Source organism: Chinchilla lanigera, unplaced genomic scaffold, assembly GCF_000276665.1.
Source record: "Chinchilla lanigera isolate Chin_1 unplaced genomic scaffold, ChiLan1.0 scaffold00024, whole genome shotgun sequence".
Classification (NCBI taxonomy): Eukaryota; Metazoa; Chordata; class Mammalia; order Rodentia; family Chinchillidae; genus Chinchilla; species Chinchilla lanigera.
Genome location: NW_004955425.1, coordinates 634,949 through 645,740, shown reverse-complemented (window position 1 = coordinate 645,740; position 10,792 = coordinate 634,949). Strand labels below are relative to the sequence as shown.

Sequence of the window (10,792 nt, the reverse complement as noted above, 5' to 3'; positions counted from 1 at the left end):
TCTCCCACCATGAGAGGGCTTTAAATTGACTGTCACTGAAATAAATATGTCTTCCCAAGCAAAGGAAGGGAGAAGAGCGCTAATGATGCGTCTCCCTGAACAGAGACTGGTCGTTGATCTCTAATCTTCATTCTCACTTTCCACCGTAATGGAATTTGCAGCCCACCCAATTAAAACTGCACTTCCCATAAACACTGGCAGATAAATGTTACTTAATCTGGCCAGTGGGTATGAGTGGATATAGTGCGTGGCAGTCTGGAATCTTCTTTATATGGCAACTGATGTGTACCCTTTGCTGCTACTTGCTTTCTTCTTGTAGAGAGCTGGCTAGAGTTCTGTCATGGGCCAGTATAATGTCCTTGGCAAGGGGAGTAGAAGCCTGAGGCCCTGAGGACTTCATGGAGCAGAATGTTACATGAGAGGCAGATAGAATTCCAGCTCATTCTGCACCTCTATTACTTGTGGATGCACCTCACCTGATATCTCCTGTTATATGTGAGAAAGGGAGAAGGAGCTGCCCTGCTGTAGTCCTCCACCAGGCTGCTATAATGTTATCACCTATATGAGTTTTCACAGGGTGGAGCAACGATGTGACAATGGCGCTTTCCTGGAGATCCTGGCCTGCTCATGGGACAGGCATGATTACCTGATGCCCTGGGTGGGCTCTGTGTTCCAGGTGACGGAGGGCAGAAAGACTGCCCTCACCTGAGTGACCTAGGTAGGAGTGGTTCATTAAGCCTGGAGGATCATTTTAGGAATGGACAATACTTGTCAATTTTGCTCTGTAAGTGTGCAGTTCTCATTAGTCATCAATTTTTAACAGCTTAAATTTTTATTATTAAATTTTTATTTTAAATTTTATTAAATTTCATTATTAAATTTTTTATTTTACTTTTTCAATGTTAACTTGTTTTATTATTTAATATTAGCTATGTCCCTACTTCTCCTTTTAATTTTTGGGTTTCTGGTTTCATTTAACTTTAGTATTCCCATGTCTGTGATGTCTATTTTCTATTGCCTAGTCATAATTTCTGAATTAACTTCTACAAACTATGTTAGTGGTAAGTGGGACTTATGGTGACAGATGTGAAGCCGTTATATCTTGTTCCTCGTTCCCTAACTTGCCTCTCCAACTAGGGGTAGTTTGGCTTGCGCCTGGGAGATGAAGGAAGGGAAACCTTTACAGTTTCTGTAGTGTGTCAAAGCACTGCAGCCAAAGGATGAACTGCATTTTCATGAAGGATCCATTTTACTGAAAGTTCTAAAAGAAAAAATTATAGGTTCTTGGAGACCTTTGAAGAAGGGAGAAATGATTAATACTGATAACATCAATAACACTAGTCATAGTATTGGTATTAGTATTTCAACTACTAGTACTAATATTAATTTCAAGTATATATGTACTTGAAATGGACATCAACTTTAAAAATTCACCCTAAGTTTCATAAATTGGTAGATTCAGTGTAGCACCATCTTAACTATAAACCAATGAAAAAAGAAGAAGCCTCTAGGTGGCATTTGGGTCAAATAAGCAAACCCAGATGCTTTTGCCTTTTCTTCTCCCTTTCTTTAGCTCCTCTTATAAAGTGAGAAAGCCCTTCCTCTCGTTCGGCCTGCTTTTGACATTGTGCTTTAGTTTCCTTCTGATGTGCTCATTCTTTATCTTCCTTCTCTCACAGCCCAGTGGATCTCTGGTTTCCTCTGCTGGACCCAACTTACATACAAAATGTTCTCAGAACACTGGACTTCTGTTTTTGTATCAGGCTTAGTGTAGCGAAGGACTGTGTTTTATCCATATATTTCTCAGAGGTCTAGAACAGTGTGATACAGAGGTGTGGCAGATGTTCAATGGATGCTAAAAAACAAAACAAAACAAACAACTAATAGACTCAGGAGTGGATGGGTGGGTAGATGCTCAGCATTCAAGGCTACCATAGACTTCCTGACAGCAAATTTAATGTTCTATTCTCAGATCTCATTATTAGAAAACTTTTGACAATTTAACCTTCTCAATTTTCTTCCTTACCTCTTATCCCTTTCTCAAATATCTTTTTCCCCAAGCTTTCAAAATTAAATGCTGTTCTGGTCTAACGACAAGCCCTCTAAGTCCTTGTTTCTGTAGCCTCTACTGCTTCCTGTTCTTTCTCCTGGCCTTCACTGTGGACATCCCAAGACTCAGGCACTAGATTAACTTATTTTCTTTCTGGTTCTATTTGAAAAGTTGTCATAGCTTCAGCCCTCACCTCCACGCTGATAACCCCAAAATCTATATCTCTGTCACTGACCTCTCACCTGAGTTCCTGCCTCTTATCTCTCTGCAGCCACTAGAGATTTCTGCCTGGATTCCCCACCACCATGTATCCAACAAGTCACCTCCCCAGACTTCTCTCTGTGAAGAGAGGGAGAGGGAGAGGGAGACAGGGAAAGAGAGAGAGAGAGAGAGAGGGAGAGAGAGAGAGGGAGAGAGAGAGAGGGAGAGAAAAGGAGAGAGAAGGAGAAAAAGAGAGAGGGAGAGAGAGAAAGAGAGAGACAGAGAGGGAGGGAGGGAGATTGAGGTTTACTTTTGCTAACAGTGGCAAACAGTAACGATAATGATAACCACCATATTTTACTTACCTACTATATGTTCATATTGTCAACTCATTTAATCCTCGCAACAATCCTATAAGATAGGAATTATCTACATTTTGTAGGAGAGGAAATTGGTGCTCAAAAAAATTAAGCAACCTGCCCTATAGCACATAGCTAGAATGTTAAGACTGTCTAGCTCCAAAGCTCATGTATATTCACAAGTACAGTATTCCACATTTTTATTTAAATTCCTTGAAAGATGGGGAGCACCAATGATCTCTATGGGCCTTTGGAATTTGGTGTGATCTAGGTCCTTCCACTGACTATGTTTGACAAATAGCACAGATGATGATTAGTCAGGGAGGCTTTGGACTCAGGCCACTTTGAGTTCAGTTCCAGTGCCATTATTTATATGCGAGGGCAGGGTAGTTAATCTTTCTGAGCCTCACTTTAGTCATCTGTAAAATGAGGACATGACACCTAACTCCCAGGAGTATTAAAAAGAATAAATGAAAGAAAGCCAGGTGTGGTGGCCTATAATGGTATTATATGCTTACAATTTCAACACTTAGGAGGCTGAAGTAGGATGATTGCTGCTAGTTTGAGGTCAGCCTGCACTACATAGTGAGTTCAAGGCCAGCCTGAACTGCCTAGCAAGATCCTGTCTCTAAAGCCAGCACCTGCTTGGAGAGTGCAAGGTCCTGAGTTCAATGCCTGGTACCACAAAAAAAAAAAAAAAAAAAAGAAAGAAAGAAAAGAAAAAAAAACAAAATCCAACCAAACAAACAAGCCAACAAAATAAAAAAAGAATAAATAAAAAAACTTTTTCAAGAATCAGTCCACAGTATCCATCCATTAATAAACAGATGAGGGGCTGGGGATTTAGCTCAGCGGCAAAGTGCCTGCCTGGCAAGTGCAAGGTCATGAGTTTGGTTCCCGGTACCGGAGAAAAACCCAAAATAAATAAATAAATAAATAAACAGATGAACAGAATGTGATACATCTGTACAATGGAATACTATTTGACAAGAAAAAGGAATGAATTCTGATATATATTGCAATGTGGATGAACCTTGAAAAAATGCTAACTGAAAGAAGCCAGACACAAAAACCATACTGTACTCCATTTTTCATGAACTATCCAAAGCAGGCAAATCTGTAAAAGCAGAGCAGATTGTTGGTTGGCTATGGTTAGAAGAGGCAGTGGGAGGGCAATGGTACAAGAGGAACAGAGCAACTGCTAATGAATATGGGGATTCTTTTTGGTGTGGTGAAGATATTCTAAAATTGATTGTGCTGTTGGTTGCCCAAATCTGTGTATTTTTTATTTATTTATTTATTTATTTATTTATTTATTTATTTTGGTACTGGGAATCAAACTCAGGACCTTGAGCTTGCCAGGCAGGCGCTTGTACAGAACTGTATGCTTTTAATGGGTGAATTTTGCGGTATATAAATTATATCTCAATAAAACTGTTAGAGTGTGTATATCAAATATTGAGCACTTAATTGGTGCTTAGTGAGTTCTTACTGTTATGACTTACTCTCTCTTGACCAGTTTGTCTTCAGTGACTGGACATGTGTTTCTTCTTATGCTGTCCCGGCTTTTCAGTAGCCTATGTGCACCCTCCCCTCACCCCTCAATAAATACTTGATGGACTGGCTTTGTCTGACTTTGAGGCACTTGAGGATTTGGGGGTGGTCTGCTTCCTTCTCCTTATAGCTTGAGCTCTGTTTTGGTCTGAGCTGTTCAGAAATTACCTTCTTCACTTAGCCTGTCAAATAACCTTCCAGTTCTCCCTTTCAGACATCCTGTCCCCCCATCTCCTCTGTAATCACCAAACACTTGGTAGGTAACAGCCCCAGAGAGAGCAGCAGCAACATTGTTTGTGATGCAAAAGGTTAAAGACCCAGGCTCTAGCTGCAAAGAGCTCTTTGATTGCTGTTGGGGAAATAGCACATACATATAAAAACACAATTAAGATGAGGACATACTCTGTTAAGTGTCAAGTATGCAGTTCTCACTTGGATGCTATGAGATTTTAAAGAAGTGGGAGCCCATTGGCCAGGGAAGTCTCCAAAAAGCAGTTGGCTCTGGAGGAGGGGTTAACCTCCTATTAAAAGAGAGGATGTGTGTGTGACAGCGGAGGCATGAATAAGGGCTTTGCTTCTTCCTGATTTGCACATTTATTAAGCATCTAGTATATGCTAGACCCTGGGATATTAGAAGAAGGAGAGCAAGAGTAAGATCGAGTCCTGCCTTCTAGGTGCTTACATATGTGGGATAGTTGATACCGGAAGCAATTGTTAGGTGTCTGTGAACACACCATAGTACGTGGGCCACTTGTATATGGGAGTTTGTGAAGGAAGAATCACAGAGGAGCAATGGCTGGACTTGCAGACTGAAGAGGAGCTTCATGTCAGCAGGTGAGGTGAGGGAGCAGGAAACAAAAACAAAGGCCCTGGGGCGTGAAGGCGCAGAGTGTGGAGCTGGTATGATTGGAGCAGAGGTGGGAGCTGAAGTTGTAGAGGTGCCTTGGGGCTTCATAAGATTTTATGTTTTGTGTCAAGTGATGTGTATTTTACATGGACTAAATCAAAGGTCTGGGGGACACCTTTTCTTTTCTCTCAGACAAAACTGCCTAATCTCAGTTCTGTCTTTCTGCTGAGTATTTTCCAATACTTCCTGCCACTAGGCTCTTTCTTGCTTTGATTAGACTTTGAATACTGTCAGTCATATTTTCCTGAAGCCTTGCCATGCAGATCCCCAGGGAAGGCACGTTTCCATCTGTCGTGCATCTCACCAGGGGCAGGAACAAATGCTTGATGGCAACTCCCTACCAGAAATCACCAAATTCAGAGTAAACTCACATTGATCCACGGATCTTACCTATGGTCAAACATACCTACTGTCTAACTGTAGGAATTTTATTTTCATTAAAGCATCTTAAAATGCAGGCCTATGAACTGGGATGTATTGCAGAGCACTTGCTTAGTATGAATGAAGCCCTGGGTTTGATCCTTAGCACTGCAAAAGAATAAAATAAAATAAAATAAAATTTATTCACAAAACATCCAGCAAATAAGTCTTTTTAATATTTCCAAACTAAATTAGCACACTATATAATTTTTCTGTATACTGAATGACTTAAAGCATCTTTCCAAGAAAACATAAATTCCTTTGTAGATTACTGAAGTATCAATAGAAATGTATATAACATATTAAAATGTACTTAAGTCATATTTGTACCTTGTTTGACCTTTTACATTGTTCAGATAATTATTTCCACCACTATAAGCAAAAAGAAATTATAATTAAAAAAATAAAAGGGCAGGTTCGCTGACTGAATTCATACTCATTTATACTCTTCTGTACTGAATTAATACCTTTAACTGGGCAATCAATCATAAAAAAATTAAATTCTTAGTAAATCTTATCAGTACCACAAAAATAATGGGATTTCTGTTTACAAGGTGTCGATTGTGTTCAGAGTCTTTGATAATGACTGCAGACAGTCAATAAACACTGAGACATTTGCACGGCCAGTAGGAGCCTAACTAAACTATCTAATCTTTGAAAAGACAGTCAACACAATGAACTCTAAACCTTATCCCCTCAAATACTAGAGACACAGTTTAGTGCTTTAAATATTACTCAACCCCACACTAAAAAGAATCATTAAAGGTTTGTTTTTTTTTAACTTATAGGAGCAAGGCATTCTGATTTCAGTTCATTCTCTGATGACAAATCTTTACCTAATAATCTAAGTTCAACAATGTATAAGACTTGGCATTTGGGAAGGGTGACAATTATACTGTAAGTTCTGTAGGCCTTAACTCAAAAAGTGAAAAAGAAGCAGTATTTGACACTTGTTTTAAAATTATAAATGATCTCTGTTTTTTCTTTAAGTTCAAGAAACCAAAACACCTTCCTTGCTCATTTTATTCATTATAATTAAGGAAATGAACTGATATTTTTCAGAACCTCTGGATAGCTGGTTCTATATTTACTGCTGAGAGATCCTTAAAAAGAAGTTGTTGTGTTTTTTTTTTGGAAGACTATTAATTGACTTTTCTTCTCTTTCAGGTCCATAGTACCCAATCAAGAAACAGCTGTAATATTCTAAGATGCTGATAGGAGACTTCTGTACTAGAGAAGCTGGAAATCCTGGGCTACGGGGTCATAAATTTAGAGACTAAAAGAAACTGGGTTTTCTGAGGCAGAGAGAGAAAGAGAAAGGAGGGTCTCAGCATGAATTGTGCATATGCTCTTTGGTACTCAGCATATAGCTGCAAAGAGCTCTTTGATTGTGGTGTGTTGTCATGTCAGTCAATAATATAAAGATGCTAGTGAGTACATTTGTTAGTTACTGGCTGGAAAAAATCAGGCTCTGGCAACTTGCTCAGATTGCTTTTCCTGTGATGTTCGACTTGGAGTACTTTGTTCCTTTCTTGTACATGTCCCAGGTGCTAGATTCTTTTTGTTCCTATTTAAAAAGCCTGGCAAGAGGCAGTTCAGATTTATTGTTCCATTCCACACCCAGGGTGAGAGTGGGAATCAGGAAAGAGGAGCAGCTTTAATGAGCTGCTTTAGGAGCACATGTGGCCTCACCTTGCAAACTGATTAACACAACAGACTGCCAGAGCTCTGATGCTCAATTCTCCACCGAGGCTGTAGAAAGTACAGATTCTTTGGTTGACCTGGCATTCTGCCATGTCAGAGAGCCCACTGGAATCTTGGCTTTGCTGCTTGCAGAAAATGGCAGGAAGTGCATGAAAACTGGAATTCAAGAACAGGATTTAATCAGGCCACATAAGGAGGTCCCTCTGTGCAGCGGGTCAGTGGTTGAGAGGGCCTGGAAAAAAGCTGATTATTTATTTTTGGTGGGTGATCTCATGTTGGCGAGCCCCTTAATTTTAGACATCGTTAGATATCATCAAGGCTTAGATTTGTGTAGCTCAAGCTCTTTGTTAGTGCCGCATGCACTCTGTAAATGCTAACAATCCTCACCTCCACTGGAACCCCAAAGCCACTGATGCTGCTACTGTATATTTTCACTTTCAGTCACTCTTTCCATGTTACTTCCCTCCTAACCTAGGTCAACTCTGTGGTCGAACATTTTAACCACCCTCTTGAAAATACCCTTGAACCTGTGTCCCTCGTACTTTGTTACACTAACTTGGCTAAACTACAACCTTTGTGAGATTGGACTTTCCCCTACCCCGTTTGCGTAGCTGAACACAGCCGGAGAAAGGCACACAGCCAAGCTGGCCTCATTCTTGATCATTCATCTCTAGTGAACCCTTAAAGCTCCTCAGCAACTGTATTATGCCTTTCCCTTGGTTCTTTATTCCTCACTGTGCTGGAGGAGGGCTATCGCACACCTTGTCAAAGTTTCCCAGCTTCATTGTTATGTGACCTTGCGTCCTATATACTGAGAACACAGAAACCATTGGAATGTAACTGCCCCAAATTAGCTACCTACTTACCAGCATTTGTGTGCACAGACTCTGCCTTCCTTCTTGTTCATTTATATGAACTCTGCATGGCTCTGCAAAGGCTGACACCTGCACTTGCACATGATACCCACCCACTCAGTCAGGGACAGTGCTGCAGGCCACCCTCGCTCGCCTGCACCGCCGGTCTTTCCCCGTGCCATGTAAATGTTCTCTCACCACAAAACAAAACAACAAAACAAAACAAAACAAAGCACAGTGTTCTTAGTCTCAATTCCTCGTCTAGATGACCTACCATTTTTGTCCTTCCCTTTTCAGAAAAATTCCTCAAAAAGGTTGCTTCTAATTCTTTTCATCTTGTTTTTTTTTTTTTCTCCTCTTACCTCCATCGTCCACCAAATTGCACCTGTAAGCCCACCAAAGCAAAGGCAGTGGTTAATTGGCAATCCTCATATTATTTCACGGCGTTTGAACAGTCTCCCCCTTTTCATAAATGTTTCCTTCATCTGGCTTCCATTGCCTTCTTGGTTTTCCTTCTACTTCATTGCTTCAGAGTTTTCTTTTCTGTTTTTTTCTTTCTTTCTTTTTTTTCTTTTTTCTTTTTTTTTTAGACAGGGTCTTGCTATGCAGTTCAGGCTGGCCTTGAGCTCACTATATAGCCCAGGCTGGCCTTGAACTTGCAGCAATCCTTCTGCCTCAGTCTCCCAAGTGTTGGGATTACAGGTGTGCACCACCATGCCCAGCTTTCTCCTCCTCTTCCCTTCCTTTTCCTTCCCTCCTCTCCCCTCTCCTCCCCTCCGGCTCTTCTTTGTTTTCTCCTCCATCTCTCTTCTCTCTGTCTCTCTGTCTCTCTGTCTCTCTCTCTCTCTCTCCTTCTCTGTCCCCTCTCTCTACCTTTCCCTCCCTCCCAGGCACTGAACTCAGTGCCTTCCATAGCTTTACCTTTAAGTAACATACAACCCCAGCAGCTTTACCATTAAGTAACATACAACCCCAGCAGGTGGTTTTTCTGGTCCTTGATTGCTCTGTGGTAGAGGACCTTGGGGCTCAGTCTTTGAAGCTCTTCTGTTTTTCACCTACACTTACCATTTTGATGATTTCACACATTCTCAGGACTTTAAATACTATCTGTATACTGATGACGTGTAAATATATTTATCTCCTGTTTGTAGCACCTCCCCGCTCCAGACTGTACGTGCAACTTTCATTCAGGAGCTCCTGTTGGATGTTTTACGCACCTCTGGACTTCTGAGCCTCCATTCTCAACCGGAACTTGCTCCTCCTGCAGTGCTCCCTCCTGCCGTGCTGGATGTTTTACGCACCTCTGGACTTCTGAGCCTCCATTCTCAACCGGAACTTGCTCCTCCTGCAGTGCTCCCTCCTCAGAAGTAGTAACGCCAGTTCTCCAGCTACTTAAACAAACGAAATCTTGGTGCCACCCTTAACTCCTCAGTCTTTCATACCTCATGTTCTGATCCATTAGCAAATCCAGTTAGTTTCACTTTCAGTATAGTCAGAATCTGACCACTTTTTGCCACCGTCATTCCTACCACCCTAGTCCAAACCACCCTGTAGGCAGCCTCCCTGCTTCTGCTACCTCTGACAAGTAGCAGACTCAAGATCTAAACCCAGTTGTTCTTCCATTTTGGAGAATTTCATCGTTTGTATGGGCCCTTCTATTCCTCTGCTCCTTCATGTACTGTGCCTGCAATATATATACCTTCCCTGTACTCCATCTCTACCCTTTCTATTCTTCCTTAGACCAGCCTCAGGTACAGATAGGTGGGGCCATGTAATTAAACCACAACCAATGAGATAAGCAGAAGTGGCTGGGTGGATTTTCCAGGAAGACTCTTGGAAGACTCTTATCCTTTCTGTGCTCCTCCTAGCCTCCTTCCTGTGGCCTAATGGGGGTCTTTACTGTAGCAGCTTTTCATCCTGAAATGGAGATGGGAACCACTGGTGAGGATGGAAAGCAGAAAAACAGAAGAAGTCCGGGTGTCCGATGATTTCACGGAGCTGCCACACCAGTCCTAGGTGGTCCTAGTCCATATCTGGAATTTCAACATGAGAAATTAAATTAATAATATAATTTGCATTAAACAAAGTATGGCTTATAAAGTAATGAGACTGAGTCCACAGGTTTCCACTAAAGATAAACTCCGTTACTTGGAGACTCTAAGGATTAAAGCACTGCTGCAACCCTCAACTCCCCCCACCAAAACAGTATCACAAGACAAATTTTTATATAACACAAACTTTGGATCGTCATAAAGATTTAAATATTACCAGCTTTATTATCAGAAAAAGAGAATTAATAAGGTCTATAGTATCAAAATTTGACAGATGTGATACTGATACCTAAAAAATAGTTGAAAAACAAAAACACAAGGTAAAGCCTTGATCTTTTCTGTTAATTGTGATTAAAGTCTTAAACCTACAGATCACAACACTACCTGCAAGATTTTGAATTGTGAGCCTAATTAAGTGGAGAGAGAAATGGTTACAAATGTGGAAAGTTGGGAGATTGTTCTGCATTGAGTTTTTTTGTTTTGTTCATTTTAATTTGTTTTTTGTTTTGTTTTGTACAAGGAATGGGACTTAAGGTCTTTGCACTAAGTTATATCTGCAACACTTTTTATTCTTTGTTTTGAGACAGGGTCTTGCTAAATTGCTATGTTGCCCAGGCTGGGCTTTGTGTTGAGTCTCTGTGGAGATTCAGGCCAGGAAATATGGAAATTTTCATCTCTAAGATGAATTCTGA

General features: G+C 40.8%; 1 long non-coding RNA gene across 2 annotated transcripts; it reads right to left on the bottom strand.

Moving 5' to 3' along the window:
- Window positions 1-889: 889 nt before the first annotated feature.
- On the bottom strand, window positions 890-9,327 carry LOC106148613. 2 transcript variants are annotated; one of them, XR_001234253.1, is made up of 3 exons: window positions 9,267-9,327; window positions 5,478-8,434; window positions 890-1,855 (listed from the first exon to the last, which is right to left on the bottom strand). It is a non-coding gene; the product is annotated as an uncharacterized LOC106148613 (long non-coding RNA). The 2 variants fall into 2 exon arrangements; XR_001234254.1 differs by lacking the exon at window positions 9,267-9,327 and having other exon boundaries at window positions 5,478-5,599; window positions 7,184-8,650.
- Between the last annotated feature and the right edge of the window lie 1,465 nt (window positions 9,328-10,792).